At 37.3% G+C, this 23,505-nt stretch overlaps 1 protein-coding gene across 3 annotated transcripts in view; it reads right to left on the bottom strand.

Moving 5' to 3' along the window:
* Positions 1–23,505, bottom strand: part of CDC42SE2 (CDC42 small effector 2) — a 112,713-nt gene that overhangs the window by 59,469 nt on the left and 29,739 nt on the right. The window contains exon 2 of one of the 3 annotated variants that reach the window (XM_029219196.1): positions 17,010–17,173. The exons of 1 other annotated variant lie outside the window; for it this stretch is intronic. The gene's annotated coding sequence lies outside the window, so the exon portion shown is untranslated. The remainder of the gene's footprint in view (positions 1–17,009; positions 17,174–23,505) is intronic. One more of the 3 variants, XM_029219197.1, reaches the window with a different exon arrangement.

Here is a 23,505-nt window from a genome sequence, read left to right as displayed (position 1 = left end):
GTATCCCCTCACACCACTCAGAATGGCCATTATCAAAAACGCTAGAAACAATAAATGCTAGAGAGCGTGTGGCGAAAAGGGAACCCTCCTGCACTGCTGGTGGGAATGTAAATTGATACAACCACTATGGAAAACAGTATGGAGGTTCCTTAAAAAACTAAAAATAGAACTACCATATGACCCAGCAATCCCACTACTGGGCATATATCCTGAGCAAACCGTAATTCAAAAGGAGACATGCACTACAATGTTCACTGCAGCACTATTTACAATAGCCAGGACATGGAACTAACCTAAATGTCCATCGACAGATGAATGGATAAAGAAGATGTGGCACATACATACAATGGAATATTACTCAGCCATAATAAGAAACGAAACTGAGTTATTTGTAGTGAGGTAGACGGACCTAGAGTCTGTCATACAGAGTGAAGTAAGTCAGTAAAAGAAAAACAAATACCGTATGCTAACACACGTATATGGAATCTAAAAAAAACAAACAAAAACAAATGGTACTGACGAACCTACCTGCAGGGCAGAGATAAAGAGGTAGACATAGAGAATGGACTTGATGACATGGGGTGGGAGGGCGAAGCTGGGGAGAAGCGAGAGTAACATCCGACATATATACACTACTGAATGTAAAATAGTTGGCTGGTGGGAAGCAGCAGCATAGCAAAGGGAGATCGGTTCAGTGCTTTGCCGATGACCTAGAGGGGTGGGATAGGGAGGAGGGGTGGGAGGCTCAAGAGGGAGGGGATATGGGGACGTATGTATGCATATGGCTGATTCGCTTTGTTGTGCAACAGAAACTAACATGGTATCGTGAAGTAATTATACTCCAATAAAGATCTATTAAAAAATTTAAAAATAGAATAAAATGAGGTAGTTTCATATTTTAAATGATCTTCAAAATATCCTGAAAAACTTATTTAAATAAATCTGCGATTCTCCTTGCTTAGCCCACACATAAACTTTTAAAGAATAAGATGTATTTTTAACTGAAATTTTAAAAATTGACTTAGAATTTAAATGAACCAATACAGAGTATCCAGATTATATAAAAAAGACTTGAAAGGCCCTGAAAGCATTCACAGACTTGACTATGGACCAGTTAGTGCTGTGACAACTGTTGAAGAAAAAGTTAAAAATATATCTACGTGGGATTCCAGTTGGTGGTTTAGTTTTTTTGGTTGCTTAGAGAAAATAATGTAAGGAAAAAATACTGCTCTATCATCTTTTATCTTCCAGCTCCAGAATGAAATTTAATGTATTTCTATAAAAAGTGTTAACAATTTACATGTAAACATCAATATAGGAATGTTTTTAAATAGGTTATCTTATAGTATGCTAATCTCAAAGGTAATAGTCAAATAAGTTCAACTTGGGGACAACACAACACCTCAACACAAAGAAAATATATAATACTTGTGTCTTAGCTATTGAAAAAGAGTCTTCTATTGCTATAATAAACTTTAAGTGCAGTGTATCAGTTAGGAAATTTAAAAGTACACATACATTTAGCTTCCTTTTTGGTATTTCTTTCCTCAAATTAAATCAGGAAATCGATAATCCTTTCTGATGCTACCTCTTAGCTGGATAACAGAAACAAACTTCAGCATATATCTGAATGCAGGATTTCACCATACATGGATACATGTATTATATACAGCTGACCACTGAACAGTGCAGCGGGTTAGGGGGTAGAGACCCTTCCTATGGTAGAATATCCAGGTATAACCTTAGAGTCGGCCCTCTGTATACATAGTTCCACATTTACAGTCAGCCATGGATCGTGTAGGACATATTTACTGGGAAAAAATATCCACATATAAGTGGACCCAAGCTATTCAAACCCATGATGTTCAAGGGTCAACTGTACACATGCATGTATTTGACAGATATTGTTGAGCAATCACTATGTACTAGCCCCTGTGAATATGACAATGATCGAGAGAGTGGTTCAAACAAAACTGAACGCTTTAAAAAAATTTTTACTCACTAACTAGGCTAAATATAAATATGTAATAAGCACCAAAATGCAGCGTCACCTTCTACTTCAAGAGGTAATTCACTTTCGGATTTCATTCAGTTAAGTCCCAGGACTCTGACAAGGAGAGCTACGTATCCAAGTAGTCCACAGTTGGGGCATATTCACTAAGGTCCTGATGTAGAAATCTTACTATTCCCGTATGTTTCAGCCCCTGATGGAGTCAGATAAGATTTTTAAAAATCTCAGGGGCTTCCCTGGTGGCGCAGTGGTTGAGAGTCTGCCTGCCGATGCAGGGGACACGGGTTCGTGCCCCGGTCCGGGAAGATCCCACATGCCACGGAGCGGCTGCGCCCGTGAGCCATGGCCGCTGAGCCTGCGCGTCCGGAGCCTGGGCTCCGCAACAGGAGAGGCCACCGCAGTGAGAGGCCCACGTACCGCAAAAACAAACAAACAAACAAAAATCTCAGTTATATAGATGATAACTGTAGGTTGCTCACGGTTCAATGAGAAGACTAAGCTCTATTTAAGAGGAAAAGTGAATCACCAGAATGCCTGCATATGTGGCAATGAAAGCAAATAGAATGCAACTGAACATATGAGGAATTCACCAAAAAGTATTTTTGTGCTGTATCACACGTTGGGTTTTCAATAATTCTTTACAGAGAAAAATACAGTGACAAAAATCTCCTATTTGGACATGCTGATGGAACATTTTTTCCTACAACTGTGTAAGTCTCCACAACTTCATCTTCCAACGGGCTGGGGCTGTGCCTCACTTCTATCACACAGTTCAGACGCTCTTTAATGAATACCCATCACCATGCTAGACAGGCCATTATGTTCCAAAATTTGGACTGCCTCTGAAATAGTAGCCACCCAAATCACAACTATTACACCACACTATTTTTAGCGGGGATATGTAAAAAGAAAACTAGAGTTGGGACCACATATTCCTTACAGACTTGAGGAGCTGAAGGCATTCAACCTGGCTACCATTTCAACCATCCAAGATTGTGTGCCACCTATAAAACGCCTGAGATGAATCAGACCATAAGATAGCCATGTGCTGTATTACACAGGAGGTACCTACCGAGCATTACAGAAATAACTATGGTTGTTCCTTAATACAAATGTGACTACTTGTTTAGGTATAATGTAGGTAACTAAATAACAGATTTTTTAAATATTCAAACCTTTCTGAATCACCTTATAAAATAACAACCTTAAACAATAATGGGGCAAAAAAGTTTTGGTTTTTTTTTTTGTTTTGTTTTTTTTGTTTTGCGGTACGCAGGCCTCTCACTGTTGTGGCCTCTCCCGTTGCGGAGCACACGCTCCGGACGTGCAGGCTCAGCGGCCATGGCTCACGGGCCCAGCCGCTCCGCGGCATGTGGGATCTTCCCAGACCGGGGCACAAACCGGTGTCCCCTGCATTGGCAGGCGGACTCTCAACCACTGTGCCACCAGGGAAGCCCGGAAAAAAGTTTTTAAATACAGTTTAAAACAGGATCTTCATTTTCATATTCAAAGGAAAGCTTGTAATAATGGAAAATTTTAATAATGATGTTATGATGATGAAACTACTAACAGAAGCAGAAAATACTAACCACTCAACAAAGAACGTGAACTAGACAAGCAACAAGGATATACTGTACAGCACAGGGAAATACAACTTTATTTCGTAATAACTTTAAATGAAGTATAAGCTATAAAAATACTGAATCACTATTTTGTACACCTGAAACTAACATAATATTGTTAATTAAGAGGGAGTTCCCTGGTGCCCTACTGGATATGATTCCGGGCTTTCACTGCCATGGCCCAGGTTTAATCCCTCGTTGGGGAACTAAGATCCCACAAGCTGTGCAGCTCAGCCAAAAAAAAAAAGATCGTCAATCAACTATAATTTTTTAAAAAATAAAAGAACATGGACTATTTCTGGTGCATAAGCTTAAATCATAGCAGGTCACATGAGAAATTCAATATTTTGGATTTTTCCAGTCTATTTTTGTTTTATATAAAAAAAAAATCAGTGATGACAGAAAATTTCCCTAAATTATAAAGAAAGGTTCAACTAAATTGTAAACCCCTGATAAGGGAAAAAAAAAATTGAGCACTAGTCACATATTACTCTACATACTTTGACAAATACTATCTGATTTCTACAATCCTAAGAGGTAAGCATTATCCTTACTTTGGAAATAAAGAAACCACAGCTCAGACATATTAATAACTTAACGGCAGACCATTTTCTCTATATTCTTTTTTTAAGGTCTAGTTCAATGCTACCTTAAATTACAATTATTTATGACATACTGATTCTTGTAAGCTCCATCAAGGCAGACTCCATCCAAATTATTATATCTCTTATAGCACTTAACATGGTAACTTGTCCCCGTATTTGCAAAAATAAAAAAGAAAGAAAAAAATGAATTAAAACAAGATTCTACCATTTATTAGCTAAGTGGCATTAGTCTATAACCTTTCTGAATTAAAGTTTTCTCTTATAAGGATTATACCAACATTGCAGGATTACTGTAAGGAAGGGCTGGTTTCTCTACCTCCACACTACTGCCTTTTTGGGCCAGGTAATTTTGGGGGGGGGGGGGGGGGGGGACGGATACTGTCCTGTGCACTGTAGGATATTTAGCAACATCTCTAGCCGCTATCAAGTAAATGCCAGTAGCATCCCTCCCCACCAGCTGTGACAACCAGAAGTGTCTCCTGTCAAAATGATGTGTCAAATACTCCTGGAGATTGGGGTATACAAGAACCACTGCTCTAGGTAAGAGCATTATAAGAATGAATTGAAAAAGAACTATGTGATTTCCTCTAGTCTAGAAAATCCCCTTGAGATGGGAGAAGATAAGGGCAAGATTTCCTGAGCCAAACCTCTAATGATAATACTCCTAAAAGCAACAACCAGCAGCACAAAATTCTAATAACCTTACGTGGTCTAGTAAAGATGGCCACAAATTCTTTGTTATTCCTCCAAATGAGAAAGAAATCCTCTACCTTAAATTCAGATGACCTTTGATGACTTCTTTAACCAAAAGAATGAAGCTGAAGTCATGATCTGGAACTGATGAGGTGACAAAAAACCCTGTACCGGGGCTTCCCAGGTGGCGCAGTGGTTGAGAGTTCGCCTGCCGATGCAGGGGACACGAGTTTGTGCCCGGGTCTGGGAAGATCCCACATGCCGCATAGCGGCTGGGCCCGTGAGCCATGGCCGCTTAGCCTGCGCATCCGGAGCCTGTGCTCCGCAATGGGAGAGGCCACAACAGTGGGAGGCCCGCGTACAGCAAAAAAAAAAAAAAAATTGAGAGATTTAATAAAATAGTTGTCATTTTAAACCACTAAGGTTTTAGGTAGTTTGTTTTCACATAATTTGTATGCATACACTTTTCGATTAAAGATTTTCATGTGTTTTAATGAAAATCTTTGTGTAACTCTATTGGCTCAAATGAGGTCACCTAATTCCTATCAAGTGATAAACTATCATGGGCTACTGGTCCCATCCTCCAAAATAAAGCCCTGAAGAAAAAAGAAGTAAGTCTGGATTCCAGGAACAACAAAAAGAAACAAACAAAAACTGATGGGGATAAACCTGCACTGAATTTGTGTGAATAGACATTGGTAACCTTCATTCAGGAGCAAAGGGCAGCAGGAGTCAAAAGACAGATTGCCTAAATGCTTTTTTTAGTCTGCCCTTATCTTTCCCTTGACTGCCCCTTTATCAGAAATTAGAACAGCTCAGATCTTTGTCAGCAGGATAAAATCAGGACAGCACAAAAGGCCTGGGAGGGGAAAGTTCATGAAAACAGGTACAAACTGACTACCCTGTGGTTATTTACTCTTACCAGTCCTTCTCCCCTCAAAATAAACCTACAGAGCTGGTGGTAAATTATAATACAAGGAAACTACCTCTTAAAATTAGTATTACTTATTTCTAAGAGTTTCAAAAAACAAACCCTGATCAGAAGCTGCCTGATGCAGTAGAATCCAACAGAAGAACATAACAGCAATTCAGTGCCAGGGAGCTGTCTGACCTGAGACTCAAGCCCTCCCTCTCTTAAACTCACCTGGACCAACACAAACTAAGATCTGGCTGTTGGCCATTCCCTAATCCACATTATTAGACTAAGTGGATTAATACCCCCTCTCAAAGAATCATTAGCTCACTAGCTAAAATAAAGAAACATCTGGAGCACAAAACTACTATAAAAGACAGGCAACACATCAAACAACCCATGCCATCTGATACAGAATTAGTGAATTAGATGATCCAAGAATGAACACCTAGGGACCAAGGGGAGATATTAGTACTACAAACTCACAACAAGAAACTGTGGAAAAGAATCAAATGGAAATACTGAGTATAAAAAGAAGAGGGGAAAAAATAAAACATTTCAAGAAAAAATAAACATATTAAGAAATAATGAGAATAAACTTCCCAGAATTACAGAGGGAAGAAATCAAGATTTAAGTGTTCCAAGAGCGAAACATATAAGAAAAAAACCTCATTCCTAGAAATATTAAGAATACTGTGTAAATTGATAGTACTTTTAGAAAGTTTTCAAAATTTTTACATGTAATGCAGTAGTATCACTTTTGGAAATCAAAAGTAATCCTGAGTAATCCAGAAGAAAACAAAATACCTATATGCGCAAAAATGTTTTACTGCAATACTTATTATGGTAAGAGGGAAAACCCCAGACACAACCTAAATATCTAACAACCAAGTAATAATTAATGGTTTAATATTATTATTATATAGCCATTGACAGAGTGTTGAAACGAGAGTATGTTTAACAAATTTTATGATTTGAGGGGATCTAAAAAAATCCAACCAACCTGAGAAATTTACACTAAAACTACTATGAGCATTTAATTTTTTAATTATTAAAACTTAAAAGTTTGTTTTTAAAAATCTCACAAACTCGGTAGCTTGTGTTTTTGTTCAGTCTAGACTTCATCAAGAAATAGCCAACAACAATTATATTTTAGATGTAATTTACAGAAACATTAGCTTCCAAGAGTATTTATGGTATTTTTATACTAAAGGAAAATATCATGTAGCTACTCTTTATTGAGTGAGCAGCTTATGGCAGCTTTCGGACTTTATAAATAATAAAATATGGTATGGAAAATTTCAGCATCCACTATGCCAAAGAAAGTACTGGTCTTATTTCTACTAAGTGCTTTATATTTTTATCATTTTCATTAGCTCAGCTCCACATGAGACCACTGTCTGCCTTGATTTCTGGAAGGCTGCCCCAATTCTTCTCTCCCAGGCCCTGTTGCCAGGGTTGCAGCTGCACAACCAATTCTTATTAAAATATAGTCTTTGAAATGCAGGTCTATGGAAAGGGAAATAAAGGATTTCATTATCTTTTCTCAAAACTCACAATAAGGATTATACCCCCACCCTTCCCCAGGCACACCACCACTCAGAACCCTTCTTCATCAACTCACACACCACATATAATAAATGCAGCAGCTCCGTCTTCAATACTCAAATAACAAGTCATAAAGGAGTAAAACTGCATAATAACCACCGTAATGTCTAGCAAAAATTATTTTAGAATGACTTCTAATACATATGATGTAATTATTTCAAAATGACTTCTAGTGCATATGATGTAATCATAGGCGGACACTCATACAATGAGAGTAATAACACTTCTAAACACTACTACCAAATACTTCTAAAGAATAAACATTTGCAAGACAGAATACACACTTATGTGATAATTTCAGAAATTTCAAGTTAAGAAAAAAACTGCAAGATAATTTACTCAAAATGTAAAATACTTTACAAGCTATTAATTTTGTTGTACAACTACTCATGCCTCTAAAATTTTCTTGTAAAAGGAGGAAAAAACTGAAGGACAGTTTACACTCCTTTTCCGTTTCTTACTAGGAGCTCATGTACTTTCGTTCTCTGGATAAAATCCCCTGCTTAAACATTGCTTGACTGTACTCTATGACTGAATTCATCTTATGAGAAAAGTTAACACAAAACTGTCAAGATCATGAAGGTAAAACTACTTTCAATTAAAAGAATAAAGAGTGGTCAAATAGTCTGTTGTAAAGTAAAAATGACAAGTTTCTTTTTTATTAAAACATATAATATTTTTAATGCTGATACACCACTGGAATTCTTGTAACATGCAGAATCTTCAAATTTTAACTATGTTAGAGAAAAGAATTATAGTAAAATTCACTGGGGTTAATTAAGTATAGCCTAGTCTGTTCCCTGGGTGATTCATTCATGGTTAAATAGAAGAAAAAAATAGGGGAGGCAGAGTGAAGGATACTAACCCTTGAGGATCTCATACAACACACACCTGAAGTTACAGCAACAAATCATACAGATAAATAGTTCTGAAAAGTGACCACTTGTTGCATTTTTAATGATTGAACTGAAATAATTAAGTTAAATGTACCAGATAAACTTTTTTAAGTATACAAGAAGTACATTATAATGATTATAAAGCTTGATAAAAATGTCGATTGAGATCACCTCACATCTGTTATCATAGCTACTATCAAAAAAAATAAAACAGACAGTAACAATGTTGATGAGGATGTGAAGAAATTGGAACTCTTGTGCACTGTTGGTAAAACTGTAAAATGGTGCAACACCTATGGTAAACAACGTGGAGGTTCCTCAAAAATTTAAAAATAATTCTATCATATGATCTAGCACTCCCACTTCTGGCCATATATCCAGTAGAATTGAAGGCAGGGTCTGGAAGAATATTTGTACACCCATGTTGCTAGCACCACTAATCACGTAAGCCGAGAGGTAGATCAAGCCAAATGTCCATGAGCCAATGAGCAGATAAACAAAATGTGATATACACAAAGTAGTATTATTGCGGTGTATATATATATACGATGGAGTCTCTAAAAGGAAGGAAATCCTATCACATGCTATTAACATGGATGAACCTTGAGGACATTATGCTAGGTAAAATAAACTAGTCACAGAAAGACATATACTGTATGAGTCCACTTATAAGAGGTGTAAAGTAGTCAAAGTCTTTTTTTTTTGGGCCACACCACGTGGTTTGCAGGATCTTATAGTTCTCAGACCAGGAATTGAACCCCGGCCCTCAGCAGTGAAAGCGTGGAGTCCCAACCTAAAGTAGTCAAATTTACAGAAAACAAAGTAGAATGGTAGTTACCAGGGGCTGGCAATAGGAGAAAAAAGGGAGTTGTTTTTTAATGGGTATAGAGTTTTCAGTTTTGCAAGATGAAAAAGTTACGGAGATCTGTTTCACAACAATGTGAATATACTTAGCACTACTGAACTACATACTTAAAACTGGTTAAGATGGCAAATTTTATGTTACATGTTTACTACAATAAAAAAATTTTTTTAATGTAATTAGAGGTCTCATCCTTAGAGATTCCAGGAGTTAGTAAAGATGAAAAATAGAATGAATCTGTTTTTGTTTTTTTTTAAACCAAGTACCACATATTAATTTGGGTTTTTTATTTGTTTGTTTTGCTCAGATAGGTAGGTAATAATACCACTATGGTATAAAACTCAAAAGAAACAACAGTAAATCACGACAAGTAAATCTTCTTGTCATCATCCCTAGCCACCCAATTCTCCAAAGACACAGCCACCAATATTAGCTTCTGGTATAGCCTTTCACAGGAATTCTAATAATTTACGAGAATGTAAGTATGTATTTTTTTTTAATATTTTCACGTGACCACATACATGATTTGGCACCTTGCTTTTTCACTTAACACTTTACCTTGGAAATCAGGCAGTATCAGTAACTTTTTAAAAACTACCTCCCTCAATTTGAAAGGCTGTATTTTATCATATGGGTATAACTCATCACCAATAAGTGGGAAGTTGGGTTGCTTGTAATCTTTTACTACTACAAACATGCTACAAGGAATAATCTTGTAAATTCACAAATGTGGGATATGATGAAGCAGGATTTATCTGTAGGATAAATTCCAAGAAGTGAAACTGATGGATCAAAGCGTTTATACATTTTAATTTTGGGTAGGCATTTTAAGTTTTGACAGATATTTTTCAAATCTTCTTCTAAGAGAATGTACACATTTACACTCCCACTAACAACGCACTAGAATATCTGTATTATCAATCCTAAAAAGCTTCCCTAACTCCAGAAGTTTAAAGGGAAAAAAAACTATCTTCCTTCCCTGAAGTGGAGCATTAAAAAAACCCCACCATTTCAGGTAAATATACTGAGTTGTATAAAATTAAAACCTACGAGTTTGAGTAAGTCCCAGCTGCAAGAAATGAACTGTAGCCTAAGAAAAGCACTCATCCTAGCAATGGCCAGCTCAGTCTTGGCAGGCGCACTATGGACCTAGGCCTCTACCAGTCTCAAATTTCTTTGCCCAGAAACCCATTCTTACTCTACAGTTTTTGACCTAAATAGCTTTACTCATATCAGCACCACAGTTACAGTTTTTAACCAAATTACCCTAACTGGCCTAAGACAGTGATTGTTTCCATTTAGGTGGATAAATCTCTTAATTCTGGGAAAGTATAGAGATCAATCAGTATTAATACTTATGTGCTATTTAATATATTTATAACATTATGATACTCTATGCTCTATCTACTAAGATACTTGAAAGACAAGAAAATTTAATATACTAAATTTATAAGTTTAATTTATTAAACTTTTAAGAATTATTGAAGTTTTAGAAAGATTTGTTTGCTCTACTGGTAATCTGCCTGTTAACTGCTTAAAGTATTTGCGGGAATCAGAGAAAAGTAACTTTAAGTTAGAATGTCTAAGGATGTTAAATAATTAGGCATGAAAGTGTTGGTCGATATTTAAGAAGTAGTATTTACTCTTCCCTATCGGGCATTAAAACCCAATGACAATATAGACAGCACTGAACTTTTTTAGTGAGTTTTACAGATCAACTTTTTACATCAACCGTTTTTTAAGAGAACTATAGAAATAGAGAACCACAGGAATATGGTCTTGGACAGAAAATGTCTATATCTACCTTAAGATCAACACATTTCATTTAATTTAATATCATTTCCTATAAGCATTTTTCAGCGAACATGTGTACTAAAGGCATTCACAGATATTAATAGACAGTAATAATAAATGAAAATAGGCATCCTGCATGTGACTTCTTTTCAAAGAAGAAATGGCTTCTTTTATAAAAGGATGTCTTCTGTTCATAAAGCACAAAACAAATAGTGCATTTTCCCATGCTGCCAGAAAATACTTCTTAATCAAAACCAAAGGAGGGCTGCTTTTATAATTTCCTCATGGAAATCATGGCCTTTATAGTAAGGACACAGAGCAACAGCTACAATAAATTCCAGCTGCTGTGGCAAGACTTATTATACCATACTAACTGCTAAATGGCCCAACATTAAGGCCACCAGCAACCAAAAAACTGGAGATTTAATATCAAGTTCCATTCCCTTACACTAAAAAAATTAATCAGACTTGCAACAATATTTTCTAGCTATCGATAAAGACAAATCTTTTGGATCCTATTGCCAAAACTGAAGAGTTAATGCTATTAATCTAATCCCTGAAAATCACCCAAGCTCCTTCTTTATCAATATTTACAAGTTAGAATAAGAGAAACTCAGAGCCATTCAGGGTTATCGTTTAAATGAATATCCCATTCAACCTCTGCAGCTGAATAATTTTCTATAATGTGCACATTTCCTCTTTCTTTCACATCTGATGAACAAATTATTCCTCGTGAGTGTGTGTGTGTGTGTGTGTGTGTGTGTGTGTATGTGTTTAATACCTAAACCCACCTGACAGTTTTAAGTAGGCTGGTACCTACAGCAAGATGCTATCAAATCAGAATGAAAATGGTAGGATTAGAAATCAGCCACATGAACAAAAAATCAGGAAACTACAACTTTTTAATTCTGAACATATATTTTCTGGATTTTTTTCCCTCCATAAAACTGATATAACATTTTCCTATCACTAGTCAAAACATATGCTATCAAGATGCCTCACTAATCATATAATCATAAAATTTAACTTATTCAACATATATTCATTGAGCTCCTATTATATGCTATGCCCACATAAATTAAACATTTAAAAAATAGTATACATATGTACGTCAGCAAATTATAAAGTAAAATAAACATATTTTTAAATGTATAAAAATGAATTTAGGGCTTCCCTGGTGGCGCAGTGGTTGAGAATCCGCCTGCCGATGCAGGGGACACGGGTTCGTGCCCCAGTCTGGGAAGATCCCATATGCTGCGGAGCGGCTGAGCCTGCGCATCCAGAGCCTGTGCTCCGCAATGGGAGAGGCCACAACAGTGAGAGGCCCGCGTACCGCAAAAAAAAAGAAAAGAAAAAAAAAAAAGAATTTACCAAAGATGTAAGAAGTTTAAAGACTACCAGAGATTAAAATTGAAATACAGGGACTTCCCTGGTGGTCCAGTGGTTAAGAATCCATCTTGCAATGCAGGGGACACCAGTTCGATCCCTGCTCGGGGAACTAAGATCCCACATGCTGTGGGGAAACTAAGCCCAAGCGCCACAACTAGAATGCCTGCGTGCCACACCTACAGAGCCCATGTGCTCTGGAGCCCGCACACCACAACTAAAGAGAAGCCTGCACACCTCAACGAAGATCCTGCATGCCACAACTAAGACCCAATGCAGCCAAAAAATAAATAATTTTTTTTTAAAAAATTGTAATACAGTATAAGTAGATAGAACTAATTGAATGATTTTTAATTTTGAGCAGTTATGACATGGCAACAATTAACACTTTAAAATCTGGTCCTCACATGTTAAAATAGAATTTTAAAAAATTCCTTTTTTTTTTTTTTTTTTGCGGTACGCGGGCCTCTTACTGTCTTGGCCTCTCCCGTTGCGGAGCACAGGCTCCGGACGCGCAGGCTCAGTGGCCATGGCTCACGGGCCCAGCCGCTCCGCGGCACGTGGGATCTTCCCTGACCGGGGCACGAACCCGTGTCCCCTGCATCGGAGGCGGACTCTCAACCACTGCGCCACCAGGGAAGCCCAAAAAATTCTTAATAAAACAAGTAAATTGATCTCTTTTATTTTTTTTCAGTGAGCTTGCCTTTTGTTTTTTTTTTGGCTGCGTTGGGTCTTTCTTGCTGCGTGCGGGCTTCCTCTAGTTGTGGCATGTGGGGGCTACTCTTCGTTGTGGTGTGTGGGCTTCTAATTGTGGTGGCTTGCTCTAGGTAGTTGCGGTGCACAGCCTTCAGTAGTTGCCGTACACAGGCTCAGTAGTTGCCGCACACAGGCTTGGTAGTTGCAGCACGTGGGCCCTAGAGCGTGTGGGCTTCAGTAGTTGTGTCATGAGGGCTCAGTAGTTGTGGCTCACGGGCTCTAGAGCGCAGGCTCAGTAGTTGTGGTGCATGGGCTTAGTTGCTCTGCAACATGTCGGATCTTCCCGGACTAGGGATCGAACCTGTTCCTGTGCACTGGCAGGCAGATTGTTAAACAGTGCGTCACCAGGGAAGTGCTGATCTCTTTTACATTTGATTTTAAGGAAAACCAAAAGGCTGGCTTCATGCTCAGTGGTAAAACATTATACCCACTCCAATTATGTAAGCATTTTGTGAAACATTAGAGGCATTAAATTATGAACAAGACAAGATGCTCATTGTAATCACAATGTTCACAAGCTCTAGCCAATGCAGCTGGTAAGTGAACCAACACAAGGTATAAAATCTGGAAAGGATAAAGCAAAATTACGTTTAGTTACAAATAAGGACTGCATTCCCAGAAAAGTTAAGTGAATCAAATGTAAGACTATAAGAAATACTAAGTGAATTTAATTAAGTTAACTGATTAAACTTAACAGAAAGTAATAACCTTCCTAATGCTAGCAATAAACAGGAGTTTAAGCTGTAAGAGCACAATGAAGAGGCAGCAGAGCAGTGGTTAAGGGCACTGACATCAGATTCAAACAGATATGCGTTGAAATCGCAATTCTACTACTTCCTAGCTGTATAAACCTTGATAAAGTCACCTAATGTCTTTAATTTTCTCAAGTGTAAAAATGAATATAATTTATTAAACAGTTAAGATGACGCTGAGCAGTATACAGAGCCTGCCATTTAGTAATTGAACTAATATAAGGCATTTTTATTTGCATTATTAATAATAGAAAGCCTCTCATCCCTTCCCTAAGTAAAGAGAGGTATTACGTTAAGCATACATATACCATGTAAACCTTTCTGAAATCCAGAGAAGGGTGAAATTCCAAAATATATCTGGCCCCAAGATTTGGAACAAGGGATTGTGGTCCTGTACCTTTCTAATGGCTTCTTACGGAAAAAACAATAATAACTTACACTACTTTTTAAAAAAGCCAGAACCCAAGTTCCGCACAACTATTTGTTTTACAGTTCCAGGGTGCCAAGGGTTCAGCAGGCATCTCCACCAAAGAGTCAAATCAGTATAGATGACAGATACTCCTTTTCTTCTAGAACCAAACCTCAGTTAATATGAACCTATTCATTAGGAGGGTTGTTCACGTACTGTTAGCCTCTTCCAGTCAACATTAAGCTCCATTAGTAATGGCACAGACTACGTATTTGTTTACCACCTTAACTCTTGTACTTAATACCTGAACCTTAAACAAATCAATGAAAGGACTGCATTATCTGCCACCTTGCACACCTGTATCAGAGACATACTTGCCTAATTCACAATTCTAGTCTTAGCAAGTCCCTTCAGTTATCATTACATGGTATAGAATGGGTGATGATAAGGATGTATATCAGTTATGATGTTTTGGAATTTACTGGCTCAGGTAACTGAAAAGTCCAGGTATACTATATTCAGGGAAGACATGATCCAGCATCTCAAGAGGTGATCAGGGTGTGTTTTTGCTCTGCTCTACTCCTTCCCTGTTGGCTTCTTACTCAACTGACTTTCCTCTCATGGTCGGAAGATGGCTGCCAGGTTGAAATTCACCAGAAAAAAAAAGTACCTTTATCCTGGCATTTCTAGTATATGTCCTAAGATCATTCTGATTGATTTGGCTTAGATCATATGCCTGCCATGTCTGCCTTAGGTTAAGACACATGCTTCATTCCTACAAACTCTTCATAATATACATGAAATAAAATACATTAAAGCTGACCTTGGTGATTTGAACTTCTTATATAGTATACTAAATAACGGCATTATTGAATTAAAACTAATGGATCAAGCACATCATACAACTTTCCCTATCTTCTTAAAAAGTTATTCCCCCCATTTAATCACAACCCAACATGAAAAAATAAAAAAGTAAATTCTTCCCTGAATATAAGTCATTTTGAAGGATTCTGAATGTATTACCAGATTACAATAAAGGTTTATGATATTCCTTAACAAAACTGAAAGCAACATTATAAATTTTCAGGAAGAAAACAAGGTTCTTATCCCACTTTTTCAAGATTATAATAGCAGAATCTAAAGAAAAGATGGACAAGTACATGGGTATCTTGAGTTGGGGGGGTGGGGAAGGGTGGTGTTACAGAGCTTTAAAAATAGAATCAACTAAATAATCCATCCTGCGACTCAAGACTCCTCAAAGACATTAGATTCATCACCAACCCTCTCTACCCTACCCCCGTACACAAAGCTAGGTCCTAAGAACAAAACAGAGATGCACACTTTAGGGAGTCTTTTTGACAGTGTGCATTCCAAAGCCAAATACAAATTATTTCTCAATTATTATGTTCCTACTATCATGTCCCTCATTCCTATAACTAGCACAAAAAATAGAAGGTAAATGATTCCATTTTTATAACAGAGAAGACAACAAAATCTATGAGATTAAAAGCCAATACTCAAATATACAGGAGAGGAGCTGATTTTCATGGTAAAGTTGAATAAAAACAAATAGCAAATCGTAGAACCAACCAATTGAAAGTGTGTTACACACAAGTCATCTTAAATCAAAAGCCAAACTTCATTCATAATCCTAGAGGAAAGCAGTGTGGTCAAAGAAAGGAATGTGCATTAAAAGAATCTCTATAATTTTTCAAATCTATGAATTGATTTTTCAAATCCTCTACTGTTCAAATAATTTAATTCAGTAAATGTGCAATGATGGTTTTTTTAAGAAGACAGAACTAGTAGACATAGCAGGGATATAAACATAGCCCTTGACATCACAAAGTTTATAATGTGCTACAAAGGCAATGTACACAAACATTACTGGACAGCTCAGAACATAATGAAGTACAAATGCCAGTGGGTAATCAGAAAGAGGAGGATCAAGTGAACTGGGATGATATCCACAACAAGTAACAGAATCTAAAGGCAAAACTGCCTAAACAGTAAGAAAATTTATTATCTCACATAATAAGGAATCTACAGTGAAGGTGGTTCTAGGAATAGTGAACGTGGCTCCAGTTCTACTTCTCTGGAATTCTCTTCCCTCTGCCCACCTTTAAGTAAGAATCACCTTCAGGCAAGATAGCTATAGCAGTTCCAGATGTCACATCCAGATAAAACAAGCTCTACGGGAAGGACAATCTCTTTTCTTCTTTCTCAAAAGCAAGAAAACTTCTCCCAAGAGCCTCTTGCAGACTTTCCTTTTATTTCCCATTGGCCAAAACTGGATCTCATGCCCATTCCTAAAACAATCACTTCCAATGGCAATGAGACCTACCATAACCAAGATTAGAATGGATGCTAGTAACTATCATGACCATCACTTTAGTGATGGCTGAATATATCAAGGAAGACAGGCCTTGGAGGGTGGTATTATTTGGACTGGGGGGAAAAAAAAAGATAGAAACACATAGGCAAAGGAAGGGATGTGTCTAACTGAAGAAAGTCAAACTGCAATGACACATTAAACACACTTTTAGGGATAAAGAATTCTCTTAAACTGTGCTGGAGTCATCTTCTGTTAACACAAAAATTAACTTACTATTCAACAGTCGGTAAATGCTAAGCATGCAGGAGTTGTCTTCTCTTTAAGAGAAGGATTTAGGTTAATTACCAGTGGGGATAGTCAGACTCACCACTCACTCCTTGTCAAGAGAGCTATCTCTGGGTTGAGAACTTTCCATAATATGCATACAGATGACTGTAGACTCACTGTCAGTGTAAGTTGTTCCTTGAAGGTTTCTTCTCATTTGGGTTCGTGGTTTTACTCAAAAATCCACACACTCACAACTGGCCCTATCTGCAAATGAAAGCATGCAATTAGGAGGCAAAATGCTGCAGGGAGCAATTCCTTCCTCCCCCACCCACCTATAATTAACTGATCCACATGAAAACTGAACTTAAACACCAGATTCACCAAGCCCCATGTTCAAACTAAGCAACCCGCATTCCAAAGGTTGTAATGTGCTTATTACACAGTTACCACCCTTTTCCCAGCATGTAAATTTATTGTTGTGTCCACAGTATACCAGGTGCAACTCTCTCTCTTTTTTTTTTTTTTTTGGTATGAGGGCCTCTCCCGTTGCGGAGCACAGGCTCCGGAAGTGCAGGCTCAGCGGCCAATGGTTCACGGGCCTAGCTGCTCCGCGACATGTGGGATCTTCCTGGACCCGGGCACAAACCCGTGTCCCCTGCGTCGGCAGGCAGACTCTCAACCACTGCGCCACCAGGGAAGCCCCTACCAGGTGCAACTCCTAATGCACCGAGCAAAATCCAACACACATTTATGTTTGGTGGCAGCACACAGGACTGGTCTGCACAGCGTGTTAAAGGAGAGCTGCCTACAGTTATAAATTAGAAGACTGCATCTAAGCTTGCAAACTCTGCTATATATTTATAATAGCTCATGGGAAACATTTATTATTGTCAAAGCCAAGCCTGTTTTTCTGCCTTATGGATATAATATAGCATAGGAATAACCACACTGGCTTTGGAGTCAGAGGGCCCTAGGTTTGAGATCTAATTCTGCAAATAACTAGTTGTATGATCTTAGGCCTGTTTTTAACCTAAGATATATTTCTTCGTTTACAGTCCTTCGAATAAACATATAAGCACTTAACAAAGCCAACAAACAACAGGCCTAAAATCCAACATGTCAAGGCTGAAATGATGATCCCAAATGCACTGCTTTCTCAGTCTTCCTCATTTTAGTAAACTGGACTGGGATCCATGCAGTTTGTGCTGAAACCTCTAAGTCCTTCTCATACAAGCTCCCTCATCCTCCCAAAAACATCACCAAAGTGGTTGATTCTTTAAATATATAATGTGAACTGATTCTTAGAATCCCATAAAAACCATAAAAACAAAGCGATTCCTCCCTCAGAATTACTTTCCTGAAACTGCCTATAAATTCAACTATTTAAATAATGACAGTTTGAAATTTCAAAGTTCCATATTAGAAGGAATACTAGTATTTCATAAAAAGAAAACACTGGGGATGCCACATATCAAAGTGATGCATTACATTTTGTAAGCTTACACATTTCTTCACATCTAAGCTGACAATGAACTAGGACATTATGCTTAATCCAAAAATGTAATTAAGAAAACTGAAAGATGACCAAAACTAATGAGTGAGTTTAGGAAGGTTGCAGGATACAAAAATCAATACTCAAAAATCAATTCTTTTTCTATAGAACACTTGTTCACTTACCCTACAACCCAGCCATTCCATTCCTAGGTGTTTACCTAAGAAAAATGAAAGTTTATGTCCACAAAAGAAGCTTTATTTGTAAGAGCCCAAAACCAGAAACAAATTAACTGTCCACCAACAGATGAGTGGATACACAAAATGTGGTAAAGCCATTCAATGCATTACTACTTGCAACGAAAAATAATACTGGGACTTCCTTGGTGGTCCAGTGGGTAAGACTCCACGCTCCCAATGCAGGGGGCCAGGTTCAATCCCTGATGGGGGAACTAGATCTTGCATGCAAGCTGCAATTAAGAAGTCCACATGCTGCAACTATAAGCCCGCATGCCACAACCAAGACCCGGGACAGCAAAAATAAATTCACATTTTTTTAAAAATAATATTATAGGATGAATCTCAAAATCATTATGCTGAGAAGCCAGATCAAGAGTATACACTGTAGAATCCATTTACTTAAATTCTAGAATATTGAGTGATAGAAAGCAGTTCAGTTGATTGCCTGGGAACAGGGGTAAGTGGCCAAGAGAAAAGAAAGAGCCTATAAATGGCTGAAAAGCAACGTCTGGGGGTGACAGATATTTTCATTACATTTAATGTGGTGATAGTATCACAGGCATATATATGTCACTATTTATCAACCTACACACTTTCAATATGTGCAGTTAATTTTAAGTTTAAAACAAAGTAATTCACTGCATATTAATAATTGGTAGCAAGACTGATTAATATGAAAAGCAGAACCCCTTTAATGCATCAAGTTTTGAAAATCATGGCCACATGTACACCTAAAACTAACATAACACTGTTAATCAGCTATTCTCTAGTATAAAATTTAAATTCTTTAAAAAAAAGGAAGAAAATTATGGCCACAATCTTTCTCTCTTCAGAAAATAACTCTTTCAAAAGTATATCTCATGCATGTAAATCAATTAAGTTAGAACACATCCTCACACTGTACACAAAAATAAACTCAAAATGGCTTAAAGTCTTAAATATAAGACAAGACACCAAAAACACACCTAGAAGAGAACACAGGCAAAACATTCTGACATAAATCATACCAAGGTTTTCTTAGGTCAGGCTCCCAAGGCAAGAAATAAAAGCAAAAATAAACAAATGGGACCTAATCAAGCTTTATAAGCTTTTGCACAGCAAAGGAAACCATAAACAAAACAAAAAGACAACCTGCAGACTGGGAGAAAATATTTGCAAATGATGTGAGTAATAAGGGCTTAATTTCCAAAATATACCAACAGCTCATACAACTCAATAAGAAACAACCCAATCGAAAAATGGGTAGAAGACCTAAATAGACATTTCTCCAAAGAAGACATACAGATGGGCAAAAAGCACATGAGAAGATGTTCAACATCACTAATTATTAGAGAAATGCAAATCAAAACTACAACGAGGTACCACCTCACACAGGTCAGAATGGCCATCATTAAGAAGTCTACAAATAACAAATGCTGGAAAGCGTTTGGAGAAAAGGGAACCCTCCTACACTGTTGGTGGGAATGTAAATTGGTGCAGCCACTATGGAAAAGAGTATGGAGGTGCCTCAAAAAACTAAAAATAGAGCTGCCACATGACCCAGCAATCCCACTCCTGGGCATATACCCAGACAAAACTATAATGTGAAAAGATACATGCACCCCTATGTTCATAGCATATTTACAATAGTCAAGACATGGAAACAACCTAAATGTCCATCAACAGATGAATGGATAAAGAAGATGTGGTGTATGTGTATGTATATACATAATGGGATATTAGCCATAAAAAAGAATGAAATAATGCCATTTGTAGCAACATGGATGGACCCAGAGATTACCACACTAAACAAAGTTAAGTCAGAACGAGAAAGACAAATACCATGATATCACTTATATGTGGAATCTAAAATATGACACAAATGAACATATCTACAAAAAAGAAAGAGACTCGCAGATACAGAGGACAGACTTGTGGTTGCCAAGGGGGCGGGAGGGTGGCAGAGGGAAATACTGGGAGTTTGGGATTAGCAGATGCAAACTATTATACATAGGATGGATAAACAACAAGGTCCTACTGTACAGAACAGGGAACTGTAGTCAATATCCTGTGATAAACCATAATGGAAAAGAATATGAAAAAGAATAGATATGTGTGTAACTAAATCACTGCTGTACAGCAGAAATTAACACATTATAAATCAACTATACTTCACTAAATTTTTTTTAAAAAGTATAATATCTCAATGCTAAAGATCAAAAACATAATTACTGATCATAAAGAAAACATGCATCAAAAATAGCACTCTAACTAACCTAGTATAATATGGCATGGGCAAAAAGGAAAAGTGGTAAATTTCAACGTTATTCATTCAATTGTAGTCCACAAAGCATGTCAGTCTTTCATCACATTGGTAGCAATTACATTAAAAAATATCAAGCCATTTCACTGTCAACCCAAAAGACATTTTAATATATCATTTGATATATTGGCATTCATCTGGGTATCACTACTAAAATGTACTTCAGATTCTGCTTAGAATTCATGAAGTCATGAAATCAGATTCAATTTACTTGTTAAATGCTGGCATGGCTTGGTGCTTTTGTACCATATTAAATGCCACCTCTAACCCCATTCACCCATTATTTATACTGAAGAGACAGAGCAAACTGCATTACTTCCTGAGCTGAGCTTAACCATTAAATTTCAGACAGCATCAAAACTGCATACTCCCATCTCCACCCAGAGATTTCTATTCTCCAAGTTAACCAGTCTCAGTTCCACTGTACTGCTATGGAAAAAAGGCTGAATCTTCAAAGAAATGAGTTAACAGTGCTACCTTTCAATACCTTTAACAGCTCTCACAGAGAAAAATCATATTAGTTCTGCATCATCCCAAATGGCAGAACTAGAGTGAATGAGTAGGGGATATATGTTCTATCTGAGGCACTGCTGCCTAAAGGTGGAATGTCCTGCCCTGGGATACCTATCATCAGAGGCTGGGATATTAAGACAGTGATTCAAAATTCCCAAAGACAATAAAATAAATTAAGTTTTAAACGCTTAAAAAAAAAAGTCCCACAGACAGTTGCTTTAGTTCAAGGTTATGATTTCTTCCAATCCTCAGATCATCTTATGAACTTAAAAATAACATCTATTCTTAAATGCCCAAATCCACTGCAATTCGAAAGTCTGCAGTTTAAGCTGATCAAACTACAAGAAGCTAAAGTCCTAAGTCTTACAGTAACATTTTCGTTTACCTTCCACTTTTCCACAATGGATAGTGGCTTACATCATCATTCCTTGACCCTATAAAATTACTCTGATTTTGAAAGAAAAATGTGCTAAATACATGTCCCATTTCCTTGCTCATTTAATGTCAAATGCCAATTCCTTTTTCTTCCCAAAGAAATATACATCTAACAGGGAAAAAGATCTGTAGGAAATCTAGTTCAATGTCCTCATTTTACAGACTCAGAAAGGTAAAGAAATTTGCCCCAAATCTCGTAACTATCACTATAATGCCTATTAGCACTGCAATAAATCACTGCCATTTATTTCCTCCATAAGTACACTGTAAACAAATGCATATGACCATTCACTTAGGTTAAGTGAAGGAAGGAAGGAAGCAAGCAAGCAAGCAAGCAAGAAAGCAAGAAAGAAAATAGGCCCTGGAATCAAACTGTCAAAGTTTGAATACTGGCTCTGCCACTTGTTAGATGTGTTGACTTTAGGCAACTTATTCACCATGCTTCACTTTCCTAAACTGTAAAATGGGTATAATTCATAAGGCTATTTTGAGGTTTAAATTAGGTTAATACATGTAAAATGCTTGAAACATGGTCTGGCACAGAGTAAGCCATCAGGAGTGTGGACATCAGAAGGGGAATGGGGTTTAAAATGTGATATAACATTATGAAAGTAATTTTCTCAGCAAGCCAGAGGACATTTTAAAATACATATACAGGGACTTCCCTGATGGTCCAGTGGTAAAGAATCCGCCTTACAATGCAGGGGATGTGGGTTCAATCCCTGGTCAGGGAACTAAGATCCCACATGCCACAGGGCAACTAAGCCCACATGCCACAACTACTGAGCTCACGCACCTCAACTAGAGAGCTCAAGTGCCACCAACTACAGAGCCCACGTGCCTCAACTACAGAGTCCACGTGCCCTGGAGCCTGTGCACCACAACTAGAGAAGAGAAAACCCACATGCCACAACTAAAGAGAAGCCCGCGCGCTACAACGAAAAAGTTTAGGATATAATAACTTTTAAAACGACTTTGAAGACTAACAAATATTTGGTTTCTGATTTATACATGAGGAAAAGGGAAAGGCAAGGGAGAATTTTAAAGATTTAAGTTTCCTAATGTTTCACAGAATTGTAATGGCTATGAGTACAAGAAGAAAAACTACTGAGAAGAATGGGGTGAAAAATAAAAGACTTTGTCCTCTCTGCTGTACTTTGAGGTTAAACTGATCTGGAAAGGAAGCTATTTTCTCAGGAGTGAGAATAAAAATGCAAAAAGAGAATATAAGGTATTCTTATTTTTTAAAAAGCACATAAAATGTCTAAATTAGTAACTATCATGTTTAACTCATTTCTACTTACAACGCCCATACTCTCATTTTACAATATTTAGAGAGAAAAAAAATTATTTTCACTAAAACATCAGCTTTAATAAATATGTTGCACTCTTCAGTATGATTTTATTCAGGGAGATGGGATGGTTTTTTCTCCCCGTAAGAAAAACTTTTATAGTAAGAGTTTCTAAAAATAAACTAAACTTGTATCTTTCTATACAACTTTCCAAAACACCTCTACATATATGAAAGGCTGTAATAGGGAAGCAATTTAAACTGGAAAGCCTGTTATGGGTTGAACTGTGTCCCATTCTCTCCCACCCCTCAAAAAAAGATATG

This window comes from Monodon monoceros, unplaced genomic scaffold (assembly GCF_005190385.1).
Source record: "Monodon monoceros isolate NGI ecotype Baffin Bay Population unplaced genomic scaffold, NGI_Narwhal_1 Super_Scaffold_12, whole genome shotgun sequence".
Taxonomy (NCBI): Eukaryota; Metazoa; Chordata; class Mammalia; order Artiodactyla; family Monodontidae; genus Monodon; species Monodon monoceros.
This window is presented reverse-complemented; position numbering and strand designations above follow the sequence as displayed.